The sequence below is a fragment of the Coenobita brevimanus genome, chromosome 53, assembly GCF_032717465.1.
Source record: "Coenobita brevimanus isolate Jiangsu-jjx chromosome 53, ASM3271746v2, whole genome shotgun sequence".
Taxonomy (NCBI): Eukaryota; Metazoa; Arthropoda; class Malacostraca; order Decapoda; family Coenobitidae; genus Coenobita; species Coenobita brevimanus.
In genome coordinates this window covers 40,147,672-40,167,876 of record NC_137006.1, presented here as the reverse complement: position 1 = coordinate 40,167,876, position 20,205 = coordinate 40,147,672, and positions in this window count along the sequence as shown.

The following is a 20,205-nucleotide window of genomic DNA, read 5'->3' as shown; positions in this document are numbered from 1 at the left end:
CAGCACTGTAACACACCACACCAACTCTATGCCACACCGATTCTGTGCCACACTGTAACACACACCACACCAACACTGTGTCACACTGACACTGTACCACACAGACATGTGACACACTGACACTGTACGACAAACCACAGCAAGACTGTACCACGCTGACATTGTGTAGTTTGGTCACTTTGCCACGTATCACACCGACGCTGTGCCACACTGACACTCTGCCACACTGATACTCTGCCACACCAACATTGTGTTACAGTGACACTATGTCACACCAACATTACGCTTCATTAACACAGGGCTACAAAAGCACTGTGCTGCAGTGACGCTACCATATCAACACTGTGCCACACCAACACTATGTCACGCCGACACAGCGCTACTGATGTTGTGCCACACCGACACAGTGCCACACTGACACCGTGCCACACTGACACTCTGCCACGCTGACACTGTGCCACACCAACACTATGCCACGCCGACACCGCGCTACACTGATGTTGTGCCACACCGACACTGTGCTACACTGACTTTGTGCCACACCGACACTGTACCACACCGACACTGTGCCACACCGACACTGTGCCACACTGACACTGTGCCAAACTGACACTGTGCCACATCAACACTAAGCCACACTGACACTGTGCCACACTGACACTGTGCAACACCGACACTGTGCCACACTGACACTGTGCCACATCAACACTGAGCCACACTGACACTGAGCCACACTGACACTGTGCCACACTGACACTGTGCAACACCGACACTGTGCCACACTGACACTGTGCCACATCAACACTGAGCCACACTGACACTGTGCCACACTGACACTGTGCTACACTGACAATGTGCAACACCGACACTGTGCCACACTGACACTGTGCCACATCAACACTGAGCCACACTGACACTGTGCCACACTGACACTGTGCCACACCGACACTGTGCCACACTGACATTGTGCTACATACCACACCAACATGGGATCTGCTAGGGCCATATCTAACCTCTCCAATTAGGAAACCCTATCTTGCCCAAAATATAATAATAATAATAATAATAATAATAATAATAATAATAATAATAATTTAAAAAAGTAAAACTATAATGAAAAAGACGTCCAAGGATTCAGTGGGTTAGTGAAGGCTACACTGAATCTCTCCAGTTCTAAAAGTTCCTCACAGGATGTATAAAACCGTCTGGTGGTAGTCAGAAGAATGAAATACAAATGACGTACTCGTAGTTGTTGTTGTTGATCAACCCCAGTCTGACTGGCCGAGCAGACCCACCAACCCTCGGCAAGTACCCGCCCTTGCTGGTCTGTCCCATGCAGTAGACCGATGTTTCCTTACATCTAACAGAGCCTCTCTCTCTCTCTCTCTCTCTCTCTCTCTCTCTCTCTCTCTCTCTCTCTCTCTCTAATATGTATGTATGCCACACTGAGATTGTGATAATTATCAGAAAGTTATTCGTATTTAGTATGTGTGTGTGTGTGTGTGTGTCTAAGAGAGAGAGAGAGAGAGAGAGAGAGAGAGAGAAAGTACTTTGGTCACAAGAGTATAACAAGGGGATATTACAACAGAATCTCTCCACCACACCCAACAGCCTCCGACAGTACGCTACAGGAAAAAGATGGAAACAGCACCTTGTAGGACTTGAAAAAATAAAATCTGTATATAGGAAAATGGTTCGTAAAAATACAAACTTTCTTCGCTCTGAACATGCATTTTTTTTTTTATTCTTACGTGTTCCGTATATAAACTTACTCCAGACGTGCATCTTCTAAATTTTATATTTACTTATGTTTTCTTCTCTCCGACCTGGATAGCATATTTTCATCCCAGTTTGTTTGTTTGATTGTTTAATTGATTGTTAGCAGGACTTCTAAAACTAAGAGAGCTTTGAACTAAATTTGGTGGGAAGATAGCCCACGTCCCAGGAACCAATTGATTAACTTTCGGGACAGATCCGGATCGTATTACAGATTATGGATCCGGGAAACAGTTTTTGCGAAATCCTAATCAGTGATGAGAAAACCTAACCTATTATAATTTGCGGCGCGCGACTCTGAGGTTGTTGTTATCATGCCCTGGCAACATATCATTCAAAAGTGTGTCTCATTTCATGTATAATATGAGACGCCTGTGATTTATGTATATGTTCGTGTATAATAATATTCGTGTATAATATATTCGTGCACAATAACATCTATCTATCTATCTATTGCCAGACGCCTCAATCCCGTTTGGGGTGGCCACAAACAAATCGCCTCCAAGTCGCCCTGTCCCCCGCCATTTCACTGCCATGCTCCCAACTCACACCCCCCTCTCTCATATACCTGTCCACCCCATCCCTCCATCTCATCCTCGGCCTCCCCCTCCCTCTTCCCCCCTCCACCTCACTCACATACACTCTCTTCGTCAGTCTTTCACATGATTCGTGTATAATATGATACGAAATCGGAGGCACTTTTGAATGGAAGAATGACAGGGTATGATAATGACAACCTGAGGGTCGTGCGCCACGACTATAGTGGCTTGGAAATTACGTTGCCCTTGTCGGAGAGGTGCGCTCCACTGAATGCCCCTCTAGTTTTATTATATGTACAAGGCGAACAAAGAAACACGAATCCCACAAATACGGCTTCGTGTTCCTAGGATACTGTTACAGGTGGACAATCTAGCCTCCTGCCTCCCAGGTCGGCCCAGGCAGAGCTCCTTGTCTGAGATGCGAATTTTCCTTAGTCAACACCGACAGCTGACAAATAATTATCTAGCCCGCTCCTGAACGTATTTATGGATGTGCTTTTAACAACACATTCCGGAAGCATATTCCATTCACTGATGTCATCACTGGTGTGCAAATTTTTGGAAGTGTCTAGGTGAATTCGATGCCTTTATCATTTTAAGCTATACCCTCTGTAAGCATATCAGGGGCAAATGTGAAAATATTATCTACGTTTACATTGTCGAATCCCGTGGCTATTTTGAAGCATTGTATTGGCGTCCCCCTCAATGGACGCTTGGAGAGAGAGAGAGAGAGAGAGTGAGAGAGGACTTGGTGCTATGATCTTTAAAGTGTTTTTAGTATGCAGGAAATGGTAGTGATTACAGCGCACTGCGGGCCTATACTTATTGTACAGGGGCCCTTATGTTTGTGGGTATATTATATAATGAAATCCTCGGTGTACACTTGAAACATGTTATACGCTGACACACTGAGCGACAAATTAGTTTCAGTGGGCCCCCAGATACCTGTGGGCCCTAAGCCTATGGCCTACTTGGCCTATTGGTAAATCCGGCCCTGCGTGTATGGACAACACACACACACACACACACACACACACACACACACACACACACACACACACACAAAGAAAGGATTTTTTTTTTTTTTTTTTAGGTTCTTTACTTACCATTCAGTAGAAGCCCCAACACTCTGGGGAACACTGTCCCTGAAGGCCAAGCAGGGAGAGGTGCATGGGGAAAACAAAATCAGTATCACAGGACATAGAAGGTGCGGAAGGAATTATCATTACAAGCACAATAATGAACAAAGGCATACAATGATACATACATGGCACAGTAATTATCATTACATGTTTTGACATGAGTGAAGTGGTACATAGATACACACGTATGTACATACATATGCTGAGAGAGGCACATATGCACACATACATATACGTATATATCTATACATATATGTATATATTCATGCACATTAGCAACAGACATACTGCATGTACAGGATAGGTACGTATTAAGATGCGGGTATGTGTACAGGCGTGCATACATATACATATCCAACATGCACATATATATGATATATTCATATATACATAGACAGGGAGACATATATATACATATACACCCTAAGTAGATACATATACATAATCAAATACACAGGTGGGTAGATAGAGATAGATAGATAGATAGATAGATAGATAGAGAGAGAGAGAGAGAGAGAGAGAGAGAGAGAGAGAAACGATATGCATTATAAAATTACCTCTTGATTCAAAATCCCAGCACTAGAACACTACATGCACATGCACCTGATGTGTGCGCGTGTGCGTGGACACACACACACAGACACACACACAGACACACACAGACACACAGACACACACACACACACACACACACACACACACACACACACAAATACACACACACACACACACACACACACACACACACACACACACACACACACACACACACAAATCACACACACACACACACAAATACACACACACACACACACACACACACACACACACACACACACACACACACACACACACACACACACACACACACACACACACACACACACCTAAATGTCCGATCATTGTCCTAGTGCCAGAGCATTACAATGAAAGGAAGTCGGGGTGAAGGGTGAAAATGTCTTCGAGTGCATCAAGATGTGTGATGAAGTAGGTGCACAAAGAAGAAAACAAGAGTCCAGGGAGTCTGAAGGGGGCAATAACTGAACAGTTAACGATATGATGGGATAATGCTTCATCCATTGGACTGTGGCAGAGTTTACATGGCCTATTGGCGGTCGGTCGTCCGGTGATTTCCCCTGGGGAGTGATACCCCAGGTGGATACGGGCGGCGGCCACATCACAGCTGCGGGTGTGGGTGGGGTGCTTGCCATAGGTGTGTCCCACGCCATGGTCGGTGTCATAGTGCTGGATGGTGACACTAGTGGGACGTTCAGCATCGATACGCAGGGCTAGGTCCCCATGGACTCCACCAGAAGGATTCTCCTGACTTTTGTCGTGGACACAGGGAGGCAAATGGCAGCTAGGTGGAGGTTGCAGGCAGCTCGGGCTAGCCGAACTGCCTGGTGACTGGGTGAATTGCTTTTGTTTGTGCCCTAATAATGCATAACAGAAAATGCAGTTCAATAACAGAGAACCTACTTTTCCTAGAATTTGGAAGGTAAACTGTTGCAATGCCGAGGAATTAGGTAATGATAGGCTACAAAGGTAAGGGTGGGAACATACTCCATGAGGCGCTTAGCCATGGTGCTTATCTCCGTAGCAGGCCTTTGAGCCTGTAGCGGGTTATTCACCCAATAACCTGGCATACAAGGCCACTGCAAAAATCCAGGTCACCACAATTACAATACCTCCCGTTAGGTATTGCCCGGGGTAGTCATTTTACCTACAGACCCACAAAGGGTGGATGGACACCTTGTAATGTGACAACACTCTGTAAAGGTCATTTGTAAGTTCTGATTACGACATTTCCCTTCACTCTTTTATCGCCTAAGAATTGGGCACAAAAATATTTGTACCTGCTGTAATATCAAGGCTCCACGAATGTATCGGGCATGAGATTGGATTCAAACTGCCCACCATCCTTGACTCAAACACCCGCGAACCTGACGTCACTCTTCTTCCAGTATGACACGTTCCATTTTCCTCTCAATTCCCTAAAAGCCTTGTAAAAAAGAATTATTGACAATCGTAATCGATAACCCTTCTTCTCATATTAACTTCATACTGGCAAATTAGCTACGGAAAAAGTTGGTAAACGGAATATTCCCTCGTCTCATCCATGTAGCGGGTTGCCCTCGCCTTTGTTTATAACACGACACGGAATAGAGCTGGGCAGGATCCATCTCACATTCATACTTCCAATGGATCCGTAGGTTATTTTTCCCTCCTAAACACGACACAGTTAGGTGCTGGAGGAAGAAATGCCTATGGAAGGTGCTACTATGATCTCGGTAGAGACCCTAGGAGATGTTACGGTGGAGACACCATGTAATAACCAAACTGAAACTTAAAAAATTAATCACTGGTCTGGCCAGTGGGCCAAAGAGAGGATCTCCGCTTTGCCGTTAAGCAACGCGGGCTTTTATACACCCCATTACATCAACTCTTTTCTCCACTTCGTGATTAATTTGGTCAGTTTCGAACACACGTGGTAGCGTAGCGCATTGGAGGCCACCATGGGGACAAGGCAGCAGAATATACTGGGGACGGTGCGGACAACACCAGACAGCTCCCTCTCGGGATGTAAGGCTTTTATCAACAACATCATTGCCCTCAAGGTCCTCGCCTTACATTCCACACCGCTGTAATAAACTGAAACTTTACAAATTAATCACTGGTCTGGCCAGGATTTGAGCTCAGGGCCTTCACGCTTCATACGCGCACACGTTACCACTGAGCCAAAGAGAGGTACCCCGCTTTGTGTCTCAGCAACGCGGGCTTTTATACACCCCATTACAATCATGCCTAATAGCTACCTTGCCACACCTACCTCAGCCCTGCCTCACGCACCCCCACTCACCCGTGTCTTGAGTATTCTAAGTATTATTCAGTAGTGGTGGTCCTAAGTAGGCAGGAGAAAGTGTGTACTTTATAAGGTTATAACCTAAACTTTTATAAGATATAATTTAAAGTAATTAGGTGTTATATTACCCTTTTTTCTTATGCATGCAATAACTGGAGTTAAGGGTGAGGGTTGTGCTTCCTTGGTATTCTGGTGGCAGTCGGCACGAAAGAGAAAACGACCCGTCGTCACACCCCACCCCCGTTACACTGGTAGGCAACGGCGTGATTTTTCTTAGGAGATAGGAATGAGTTGTATTCTAAATTATGAATGTACTCCCGGACTAAACACGAACTCCTAACCGAAGAGTTTAGTTTCCACGTTACCATTTCTGTGTGTGTGTGTGTGTGTGTGTGTGTGTGTGTGTGTGTGTGTGTGTGTGTGTGTGTGTGTGTGTGTGTGTAATTCACCGGGTCAGTCAGGATCACGTGATGGTTGTGATCATCAGCTTTTTACCCTCCCGGAAGAGAGCTGAGAGCTGATATTGTTGGATCAAAGGGCAAAGCCTTGACCCTCACAAACCCACGCACCCATCCTCTTGCTCAAGGAGGACAGTGACCACCCGCTTCGTCATTGAAACTTCTCGCATCCCGTGCAAGGCGCAAACCCCGGTCTTTTTTTTTTTTTTTTTTTTTTTTAATGTGTGTTCGACTTTGGGCATAGGCTTCACAGCCTGTTTCCAAGGCCCAGTAGTCCTCCTATATACCATACACCTCTACATGTCACCACTTCGGCGCTAAAACCCACCATCCATATTGAATACATGCTATGGCTGTCTCATGCAGGACTGCTCTATTGGTATTAGCGGGGGTATTTTTTCATGTCGGCGGGTTTTCTGGTAGATCGGTAAAGTCTGTTTTTACGAAATTCAAATCCTTAAACTGTTCCCTGACCCACCGGGAATTTGAACCTGGGTCCGGCAGGACTGCCGGACTGCCACCTCTCTACCGATTGAGCCAGATGCTAAGCAATAGCGTTACCACTGAGCCAGCAAGCGGTGTGTGTGTGTGTGTGTGTGTGTGTGTGTGTGTGTGTGTGTGTGTGTGTGTGTGTGTGTGTGTGTGTGTGTGTGTGTGTGTGTGTGTGTGTGTGTTTGCAAATTTCATTAGGAACGTGCTTATTTTATAACTAACTGTATGTCACATAAAATATACAAGATGGAACATTCGTACATATCTGAAGCAGAAGACTGCCCTCCCAATGATGTCAATAAAATTAACACAACTCTGGAGAAACAGGAAGCAGATGTGTTGCCTGATAGGTCTGACCAGCTTAGGAACAACGAGATTAACTCACCAGGGTTGTAGTGTTACAGCAGGACATACTTCATCAATTAATAGTAGGAATTAGAGCTAGTGGTAACCCCACACAACCAACTGATAATGCCCCAAACCCAGTAAATCAGTCCCTTGGTATAAACAGTAATCAAGGTTGCTACCAGAACTTACAAAATCCACAAAAACCTCCATCTACCACGACTTTCACAGAAGCACCTAAGGTAACACCTAAATATTCCCGGACAGTTTGCTCAATCTTGAAGCCACGAGACACTGCCTTGCTAGAATTGGAAGAATTGCATGGATTACGAGCGGAGAGCCGCCTAACTCGTCTCTTTGAAAATGTTGAATGTCGTGCCGCTATGGATCATGAGAGAATTGCTGTAGCTAGAGCCAGGGTAGGCTCAGATATTGCTGCCTTATTACAGACTGAGAAATCCAAGGGCAATCTTAATTCCTGGGCAGATCTGAAGAAAATTCTCACAAAACAGTTTTCTAGTCCATATGACGAGCAACAAGGATGGAAGAGCACTGAATCCGAGGTATACGGTATTTCGGAAGACCCGAGAAAATTCATTAACAGGCTGACCTGTATCATTTCCACCTTAGAAGTAAAATTCCCCACAGGTGATTGGCCGAGGAAGGATAAGCCAATTAAGCGCAAAATCCTTCAATGCTTACCTAGGTATGTTCCGGATAAACTGACCTTCTTCATAGGCAGTGATGTGTCTTTAGATAGGTTCCTAAAAATAATCAACAAAGAACACCAGTTGGATCAGGCACGTCTAGCCAGTAGTAATGATAGTGTATATGAAGTGACGCAGTCAAACAGGCCTGAACCCAAGGCTAAAACCCCAACCCAGCAACCGCAGTCACTACATTCTCAAACGCCACAGGTAGCAGAAGATTAGGGGCAGAAGTTACAAGCTTCCCTAAACTAACTATCATATCAAATGAAGACCATGGCTAGACTTCAAAGACCCCCATGGTGTACGTACTGTAAGACATGGACACATGATCAACGTAACTGTCCAGTAAAACCTCCACATGGATCCTATTTTGATTGTTTGAGGACGAATTGTCGTAAGTGACAAAGTGACTGTCCGGGACGAGGCAATAAGACAAGGCAACTGGTTACTGAGAGGAAATCCCCTGCCATAACGCTGCTTGTGAATAACATGTCATGCCAAGCTCTGATAGACACAGCTACAGCTAATGAATTCACGTAATTAGTGAGACAGTCGCTGTTAAATGAAATGAGTTTACCAATATCTCAATGTAAAACTATACTACTTCTTTCAGGTATTACAGGAACATCACTCAAAATTCTGGGTACAATATACCTTGACATTTTCATAGGGCCTTCCAAAGTTGTGAAGCATTTAGGAGTAGTGATTCCGAATGGATACCTGGGTACAGATTTGTTACTGGGTGTTGCTCTCCTTGGAAGAGCCCCAGAGTCCTGGGATAACAGTCACAAGACCTTCCAGTGGGCTGACTTTACTTACACTGTTCATTTTGTTCACACTAACAGTGGTAGGCTGAGATTTGTTCGTGGAACCATGCCAAAGAAATGTAGCTGGGAATCCTCAAGAAGTAAGTACATCAGACTAGTAACCAGAATCGACCTTCCTCCATATCAAACCTGTGTGTTGCCTGTACCAGTAGCAGAGAACCCCCATGACATTCTTGAGATTAACCCTGAGACTAAATATCTCGAGCAAGAGGCACCCACGTGTGTTAGAGTTAACGAGTAAAAGGGAGTTTGTCTCCCTTTTCATAACCCGAGTAGGCCAAGAATCAGTCTAAAACCTGGTACCTTACTGGCCATTTATAACAAATTATCTAATAACCAAATTGAGGACACACCCTTCCAAGTCAGAAGTAACATAGTGAGCAATGCCATGCTTTCCAGGTGCGACACAGCTTCTGGTCCTAATTCCCGAAAAGAGAAATTGCAGGTCTTCATTAAAAAGTGCAAGTGCGATTACTTAAATCATAGACAGTTGACTAATATTCTCAAGCAGAATCATCAGGTGTTCACCCTTAGCTAAAATGAACTGAGAACCATGAAGGTCCCACCTCCTCACATTGGTATTTCCGATCCTGCACCAACCAGAAGTCCTCCATATAGATGTCCCGAGAATGCGAAGGCAATATCACAAATGTTGGGAGATATGTAGACAAAAGACATAAGTGAGCCATCTACTGCCACTTGGCTGAGTCCAATAGTCCTAGTACCAAAGTCTGATGGGAGTAAGAGCATGTGTTTGGACTATCGACAAATTAACACCAAGTTACAAACCGACTTACAACCGTCCCCTAGGTTAGATGAATTAGTAGAGCTGACAGCTGGAAACCATTTCTATGTAACCCTTGACATGAAGGATGCATATTACCAGATGGTGTTGGATGAAGAAAGTCGAGATGTTACCACTTTCAGTGATGGAATTTCGCTGCATCACTTCAAGAGACTCCATTTTGGGCTGAGTTGTAGTCCGGCATTATTTATCCGTCAGTTAGGATCAGTGTTAACCCCACTTATGAAGGAAGGCTGATAAAAGAATTATCTGGATGATATCATTTCATGGGCACACACCTTTGATGAGCTCCTTTAGAGACTATCAACCCTGTTTAAACATCTCATTAAAAATAGACTCAGGTTGAATTTCTCTAAATGTCAGTTTGCCCACAAACAAGTAAAGTTCTTAGGATACTAAGTATCAGAAGAAAGATGTAAGCCAGACCCTGAGAACGCTGAAGCGGTGGTTGCTATGAAGCCTCCTAAAAATGTGAAATATGTGAGGCAATTCTTGGGTATGGTTGAATGTTATAGAAAACATATCCCCCCCGTCGCTGAAATTGTTGTCCCATTACCTTTACTGACTAAGAAACATGCTCAGTTTCATTCGTCCTCGTCATGTAAGGAAGCCTTTCAACACCTTAAACAAAAACTGATCAGTGCTGCCGTATTAGTAAAAGCTAATGTTAATATTAAATTTATCTTGCACGCTGATTCTAGTAACATCCATGTGGGAGCCGATCTCATGCAAATGAAGTTGGATGGGTCACATAAATCAGTGGGTTATTTTTCTAAGAAATTAAAGCCCGTAAAAGCGCGTTTCTTCGTCCCTGCTACATGTGCGGTAGGCTTGTCATTTCAACATTAAGACTGATCACCAGCTTCAAGTAACTGTATTAAAAAAGAAAACGAAGTCACCTAGAATGAACAGGTGGATGCTGGAAATGCGCGAGTGCTGGTTTGACATTGACTACAGGACGGGTAGGATGAACATGGGTTTAGACCAGTTAAGTAGACCAGTGACAGTGATAAGATGGAAACCAGACGAAAGATGGCTAGGGAAGGCTCAGGAAGAGATGAGAGAGGCTCAATGTAAAGAGGCTAAGTGGAAGGATATGATAGATTACCAAGAAAGCGGTGCAGTCCCTAAACATTGCTATCCTGGCGCCACCCTATATCAGTTTGCTGTAGAACAATGAATTTTTATTGGCTAGTACCTAAGAAGGATGACAGCCTACATTAATTACCAGTAGTCCCACGGGAGTTAAAGAAGGCTCCTTTGAGTTTAGTACATGATCAAGAGTCAGGACATTTAGTCCAGAAAAAGTCAATTGACAAGGCTGAAACATTGTTCTGCTGGCCAAACCTTAGAGAGGAGATGAGTACCTATGTATCGGAATGTAAAAGCTGCCAGCAATTTATGGATACCTCTGGGTTACAACAGAAGTGGCAAGAGTTGCTCCCTGTGCACAAGCCCCTTGACCGGATCAGTATTGATCTCACTAATATGTGTGCTGGAACCCAAGGGTACCGTTATATGCTGACAGTTCTGGACCACTACAGTAGGTTTGTCAAATATTCCAAAATCAGGACTAAAACTACGGGTGAGGTGTGTCCTAACTTCTCAGAGTATTTCTGTGACTATGGAGTCCCAATCCTCCTTCTCATGGATAATGGAGGAGAATTTACCTCGCAATAATTCACAGACCTTTGTTCCTCCTACAACATTAAAGTAGGTTATGCGACTCCATATCACCCCCGTGGGAATAGCTGTCAGGGAGAATGCACAGAACCATGCAAAGTGTGCTGGCAAACCTGTATAAAGGTCATCCCCTATTATGGCCCGATTTCTTGGGTGAATGTCAACGTCTCCTGAACGGTGCTGTGCATACCTCAATTGGCGAACAACCCCATTTTGCTCTTTTTTCAAGGCACGCCACTAGACATGTAGATGTCAACTTACCAGTGATAGAAAATGAGGAACGTAAGGAGGCAGTGACTGTGGCTCGTGATCTGATACATCAAACTTTTGTGAACATGGCTCGCACGTTCCTTGAAGTAGCCAACTGGTAACGAAAGAACCAATTGATCGAGTGTGGAGACTTAGTATGGGTGAAAAATTAAAACCCTGAGCCAGGTACGAGCCATAAACTGAACGCGAGATGGGAGGGACCATATAAAATGGTAGAAGTGATACGTGATGGTGGTACTTATCACTTGAAAAACACGTTTGACGACACTCTAATGCAGAGAGCAACTTAGAAAGTGAAGCCTTATATAGAAATGGAACAGTGGCTGATGGAGTTATCAGCCGTGGTGGAAGATGATGAGGATTGTCAGCTTGAGACCTTGCCGCCCAGAAACCGCAAACATGTCCGTAGATATACTGAGGATTGTTAAATGTGCAATGTACCACTCTCTGGTCCCGTTCGTGAGCTTCATTCTCCCTGTCAAACTCCTGTCACTGGTGTTACTTTGCGATAAGACGTCCTGAGTCGGATGCAGTATAGGTGTTCTGTGTATGAGGATGTATCTGAACACATGAGGACATGCTTAGTAGCTCTAAGGAAACCCTGGGAAGACTATGTGTACGAAAATGTGTGGATGAAGAGAATGTGTTACTCGTACATGTTAACCACTTTCCTCCTTGAGGCTTACCTACTGCAAAAAGTGTGTAGGACAACCTAGTCTGGACGTCCACGATAACCTCTATGATAGGCATCTGGGATCTCACAAGTGACTTAAGGTGGGTGGGAGATTTGTCTGTGTGGGACATAATTGGTGTCGGGTTGACATCAGTGTTCGTGGACCAGGAGAGTGAGGTACTGGCGTGTACTGGTGACAGTTTCTTTGGGTCGGCAGTGTCTCTCGTTCTCACTGTATAATTATAAGTAAGAATAGTTTCCCTGTGTCATATGTATTTGTAGGACAATTGATTGCGGTTAAAGTCTTTAAAAAGGGGGGAAAGCTGTGTAATGGCGCCAGTAATCTGTAGTACGACGTTTCCATTCACTCACTTGTCGCCTTAAACCAGCACAATTATATTTGTACTTACTTTCATACTAAGGCTCCATGAATGTAATGGGCGTGAAATTGGATTCAAACTGCCCGCCATCCTTAACTCAATTACCCGTGAACCTGACATCACTGTTCTTCCCCTATGACATCACCTTCCGCTTTCCCCTCAATTCCCTAAAATCCTAGTAAAACTGAATTATTAGAAACAGGAGTGCGCGATGGCAATTGTATTCGATGACCCTTCCTTTCTTATTAAATCCATACTGCCAAATTAGCTCAGGAAAAAGTTGGTAAATGGAATTTTCCCTCGACTCATTCCTATAGCGGCTTAATTCCCCTCGCCTTTGTTTATAACAGAACGTGGAGCAGAGCTGAGCACGGTCTCCCTCACACACTCATACTTCCCATGGATCTGTAGATTATTTTACCCTTCTAAAGAAACTAGTACTTACACGTATATTCCTCACAGACACATTAAACGGTGCCTGAAGCAGCCTTAGCATAAACTGACAAGTGATTAACAACAGAAATGAAGTGAAAGGCATGTTGGAAGAAGCCTTTGTTCACAGAGGCAGAGTTACAGTACAAAATCATTCTTGTTTGCTAACTTGTATCCCGTGATTACATTCCAAATGGTAAATAAATACAAGGTCGAGTGAGAGAACAGGTCTGATCATTTTGCCTCCCCGCTCATCTTCGTGACGTCACACTACGTTTCTCGGGGGTTCAGAGAAAACAGGTAAAGTGGATGGGTAACTGCGATAAATTACCACAAATTGCTACTTCATGTTCTCGCCCTGGTCAGCATTGTAATATAACTATATTGTTGTTGCTCTTACTATTGTTACTGAAGGCTCCCTAATTTATAGCTTCAGTACTGTAAACTTCATAAATAGAGTATATATGAACTTCGAATATCTGAATTCATCATTTGTACCAGTCTTATCGTTTCTATCATGATGGTGGTGAAACATTTTTGCTGTTCTTTCCTTTGTGTTAATGTTTTTCATCATCATCTTCGTCATCACTAGTAACATACCTCTTATCATCGTCATCATCACCGTCACTACCATAGCTCCCTCAGCTTCTATAAACTGCTTCATCACACACACATATTCCGACAAATAAGGCTGCATAGGACACTAGACACACAAAGCACCATCATCGTCATTACCATGATTACAGTTACCACTGTCACCATCATTATCACCATTATTATAATTACCATCACCATCATCACCAATGCATCACTACCATAATTCCCTCAGCTTCTGCAGTATACCTGTCTTACCGTTATCATCACCACAACCATCATCATCATCATAATCATTACTTTGTCACTTCCATACAGTTATTTCAACATCTGTACCGGTCGTTTTCACACACACAGTTCGGGCACATAAGGGAGGGAATGGAGGGCACTACAAACACAGACTGAACTTTTCAAAACCTTACTTAAAACATAAGAAAAACTTATAACTACAGTAGGCTGATTGGTCCATGCTAAGCAGCTCCTGCAAGACTGTGACTACACTAGTAACACACCACCATACCACATCAGATATACCACACCGCACACCACATCAGATATACCACATCACACACCACCACACCACATCAGATATACCACACCACACACCACCACACCACATCAGATATATCACACCACACACCACCACACCACATCAGATATACCACACCACACACACCACCACACCACATCACAGATATACCACACTACACACACCACCACACCACATCAGATACACCACACCACACACCACCACACCACATCAGGAATACCACACCACACACGCCACCATACCACATCAGATGTATCACCACACACCACCACACCACATCATATATCCCACACCACACACGCCACCACAGTATCACCATAATAGCATCATTTACCTTGTTTTCCCTGAACATGGAAGGGAAGAGAATCGAGGTACTCTTAAAATTTTACTTGGCTGTATTTTGATTTGACCCGGGAATTCAAAATTTCAAATGTGTCTAGACCATCTTATAAACTTTGTAAAGCCCCGTTTCTAAATTAATCTACACAAATATCGTAACTATATTTATTATATTTTGGCAATCATTTCTTCAGTCAGTTATTGTAACCCTTATTGCTAATTATGACTGCACTCTGACAACCAGTTAGCTGCAAGGTTACCTTTCAGACTTAGTAAGTTGAATTGCTGACATTAATATTAATTCTATCACAAAGATAAATCCACCTTTTTCTTCAATTCCTCATCCTTTGGGAAACGATATAAATGTGTACCTCCATCTTCCTTATTTTTACGTTGCGAGGATGTGCACCCGTAAACTGCACAGGACACCATTAGCCTAGCTTCGAGTGAAAAGTCAGGAGGAGCTGAGGATCTTCACCCAAGCGGAGTCTAAGTCCAACTAATCTCCTTAACCCTACTGGAGTGACGGGGTCAGGTGCCGCGTGACGTCATGCTCGGAGTGGTCCCATTTTTAGCCAGAAATGATCAGACCTTGTATCTCACTCTACCTTGAATAAATAGAGGTTAAAATCTTTACGTTTTCAAGGTCAAGTGGGACGACCCTTGAAGTTTAAGGGGAAACTTACCTATTCTGAGTATAACTAGCTACTAAAAACTTCATTACCCACTTTTTTTTATTTTTTATACACCATAATACGTACCCTTTGTTAATGGTGTAATTTGTACTTATTCATTACTGTGAACTTAAGATCACATATAGTATTTTTCTAGCATGAATCAAATATAATCCAGGGCGCAGATGCTGGGAGAAGAAATGCCTAGGTAAGGTGCTACTATGATCTCAGTAGAGAGACCCTAGGAGATGTTACGGTGGAGACACCATGCCTTATAGTTACCTCGCCACACCTACTGTACCTCTGAGTCCTACCTCATGCACCCCACTCACCCGTGTTTTGAGTATTCTAAGTATTTTTCAGTAGTGATGGTCCTAAGTAAGCAGGAGAATGTGTGTATTTTATAAGATTATAATCTAGACTTTAATAAGATATAATTTAAGGTAATTAGCTGTTATATTACCCTTTTTCTCATATATGCAATAACGGCAGGTAAGGGAACGGGTTGTGCTTTAACTTGGTATAATAGTGGAAGTCGGCATGAAAGGGAAAACGACCCGTTAACAGACCCCCGTTGCATTGTACACTTATGCAGAGCCGTTGTATTGGCTTATTCTGCCACTGAGCTACATGAATTTACCTGCATAAGTATGAAAATCTGGGCTTAGCCAAGGCGAAAAAATTACAGCCGAGAGACAAAGAAAACGGTGACACTTATTCCTGGCCTCTTCAGAAGCATTCAGCAAAATGTATCCTTCTACACAAACTCCTCAGCCAAGGAATTACCGGTAAATTAGAAGTGTTGACCAATAAAGTCAAAGACCCGGGCAGTACCAGCACATGCAGCTATGTTACACCCAGGCCTAGTCATTATGATGTACCACAATGATTGGTGCCAGACGCCCTATTGTTTTAAGTGTTAATGGGGAACACTGACAATGAAGTGTCGCAGTCCACACTGTCATTCTTTGCTGACAACACAAACTTCTGCAGAGGGATGGAAACCAAAGAGGATTTTGACCAGTTGTATGAGGACCTCAACAGCATTTAGAACTTTGCAAGAATGAATAATTATGGTATTCAGTGTCGATGAATTTGAACTCCTAAGATGTGGAGTTCGATATTGAAGAAAATACTACACTACTGTACCTACAAGTGACGGCCAGGAAATAAAGGCAAGCACCCTAGCCATTCATTCAGTGATGACGGTACTTTCAAACGCCACACCGAAGAAACGCTCAGTAAGACCAAGAAAGCCTTGGGATGAATACGACGAATATTCAAAATCCCGAGAGGCAGAATGCCTGATGACTTTTTGGAGGGCTTTTATCCAGCCTATGTTGAACTGTTGCAGTCAACTGTGGTCCTTTCACAGAATATCACACATACAGCCCTTGAAGCAGTCCAGCATGCCTTCACCAGACAGATTCGGTGTATGAAGAACCTAATGTACTGGTAGAGACTGAAAAGGATGGACCTCTACTCCTAATAAAAAGAGTAGGGAGAGATATGTTACCATTTACGCATGGAGGGCGCTAGAAAAACTGGAACAATATTCATCAAGCACAAATGAGACAGTGGCCATTTCACACCAAAGAACTGGTTGCAAGTGCAGCAGAACACTATCCATGCAGTCACTTGCCATGGATAAAACCCTAGCGACTGGAATGCCATTCTGGTCATAAGATATTGAACTCTCTACCAAGAAGCATTAGGAACCTCGCTGACTGATCAGTAGATTCATTCAAATCCCGCTTGGACACTTTCTTGAAGACAATTCCAGATGAGTCATCAGTCCTGGGATGCACGGCACTCGGCATTGCTGTCTATAAAAAACACTGCCAGACCTACTGGACCTGCGCTGCAAGAACAATGGTTTTGAATGCAGAGGTAGATCACCACGACTTTGGGAGAGCAGCCTTAAAGCGTTACCACGTAGGCTATGTATCCGGATGTTGGCAGCTAAGTGACGTCAGCATTTCAGACCTCACAAGCCGTTTATATTTTTTTTGTATCCAACCAAACATTTATAATCTATTACTTTATGTTTTGTAATGATTTGAACTCAGAAGAAAATGGGTTTTCACTGGACAGGCCCTTAATTTTCCCTATCCAGTTTTATGATCCATGACTTAGCTTACCTAAATCTCAGCTATGAATTCTAACCACTTTACTCTGCCTTCACCTCCAGGTATCTGACTCAAATGGCTGGGCGTGGCGAGAGAAGACATTAGCTAGTTTCCTTATTCACCTTTACTGCTTCATAATACATAACTTAATTTACCTTGATCTTCAAATATCTTATTCGGATGATAAGGTGTGGGGAGAGGAGACAGTAGCCAAAATTCCGCAAATCCCGAGGCTACTCATTCACTAGGGGACGGTCCAGTGACCAGAGCCTCAAGCCACTCAAAGTAACAGGCTTCCAAAGAGTGTATTTTACATCTTGGGATGAGTACGACTGTGACTGCATTGGGACTTTGAAAGCTGGATTGTGTGTTTGGATATCACAGTGCCATGAATTGTACGAAGGGAAAAGGGGATGAACTGGATGGGTGTGATACTCGGGTTAGTGCTGAGATTCTTTATTAATTTTTCTTTAGCGTGTAGCCAGAAACGTTAGCGAAAATAAAGACATCAGGCTGTATACTGTTTATCTCACTTGCCCAATTTTGTCCACTTGACACAATGGATCAGCCACACAGGGAAAAGTGGTTTATTTTAAGATGCAGCAGTTTCAGTCTGACTGGGGTATATAATTTTTACAAACATCGATTGTGTTCTACTGGTGTGTAAGTTATTAATCTCTTCCATATGGTGACGTCTTTATTATATTCTTGGTAGCTCTGCGCGATTTGATTAATTTTGAAACGGTTTTTGAGCAGAAGGTGTTAGATAGGCTCATCAACCCCTTCAACTGAAAAACCGAATTTACAACTAGCCACACTGACCAGTAGACTATTACTATATAATATTTTGCAGCTCGGGAGACATTGAACTGAGATGAAGTGAAAATGAAAATCGGCCAGAACAGTGAACCATATTGGATTATATTATCCAGCACGGAGATGTCTTACCAAATTAAATAACATACGTTATTGAATATATTCATTCAGTGTTTCTTGACAAAGCTGCCCCTGAGAACATATAACCCCATCAGTCAGAGGATGTCCTTTTCGCTGCCTACTTGCTACCACCTGAGGATTGTATTTAGCTTATATTAAACTGTGAAGGAAGGTCAAGGGAGACTTGTTTAACCCCTCACGGCGGCAGGTTTCCCAAGTGTTAAATACAATAATGTGATGACAGAAAGAACTAAAAAATCATCACATAATCTTGTTTGCTGGTAACGTTCCAAGGTCAGATTGAAACATAGATATTAGCATCACACAGAGTCCATGCATCGTTGGCGAGTTACAATGGACAATGTCAGTGAGGATGAATGATACTGTTGTTGGTGCTGGTGTTGTTGGTGTTGTTGTTGGTGGTGCTGGTGTTGTTGTTGGTGGTGCTGGTGTTGTTGGTGTTGGTGTTGTTGTTATTATAGTAACACCAGGCTCATCTGAACGTGAACACAGCGGACTGCAGCCTGAAACTAACCTTCTCCTGCAGCCCACCATCCCTCTTCCGGGGATAGGGAGCGAGTTAAGGGACGTTTTCTGTACCGGGCAACAGAGTGCCTGCTCAGTTGATGGCAGAACTAAGAAGAAAGAAATTAATGAAAAAATACGTGTAATATTTACTGCAGCCTTCTCAGTAGTATTTTATATATCTGCGTACTTCAAATACCAACACTGATCCTATACTCTTTATGCATACTAGAAAACTCCCACTGATGACGTAAGGCATCACCAGAGAACACAATAATTTGGAAAATGAAATCCTTGGATAATAATAAACCACAATGTATCTTTGAGCTGGAACTGTTCAAACTGTAGCAGCAGTCTTCACACTTTCTTCCTCTTTAAACGTATGAAGCAGCCATGTTTAGAGACAGGTGGAGAGCAATAGATGAAACACACACACACACACACACACACACACACACACACACACACACACACACACACACACACACACACACACACACACACACACACACACACACACACACACACACACACACACACAAACACACACACACACACACACACACACACACACACACACACACACACACACACACACACACACACACACACACACACACACACACACTGTCAACAAGGTGCCACGTGTTTATACACCCATACTAATTGTTAATGCCGAAAGCATGTCCACTGGAGGTCAAGGCCGAACTAAGTAAAAGAAAAAAGAAAAATCCGCCAATAGTTGTAGCACTTAGACACAGGGTGACATTACCTCTGATGATACTTCCTAGGTTATTGTCAGCTTGATCGTATCTGACAGAGATTTGCTTTCTTTCTGACCAATTACCTGTTACTTACAGACAAAATCAGATGATACTCCATTAACACATTATTTCCTTACCATTTCTTCATAGCCAGCAGCATATTTTACCACTCCTCTCCCATAAAAGCTCAGCATTCAGTGTGGAGAGGCAGCAGTTATTGTCAGACGAAAATAAACTATCTATAGCCATCCCTGCCTTCCACTTCCTCTGCAAGGGAAACAAGGCAAAGCCTGAGCCAC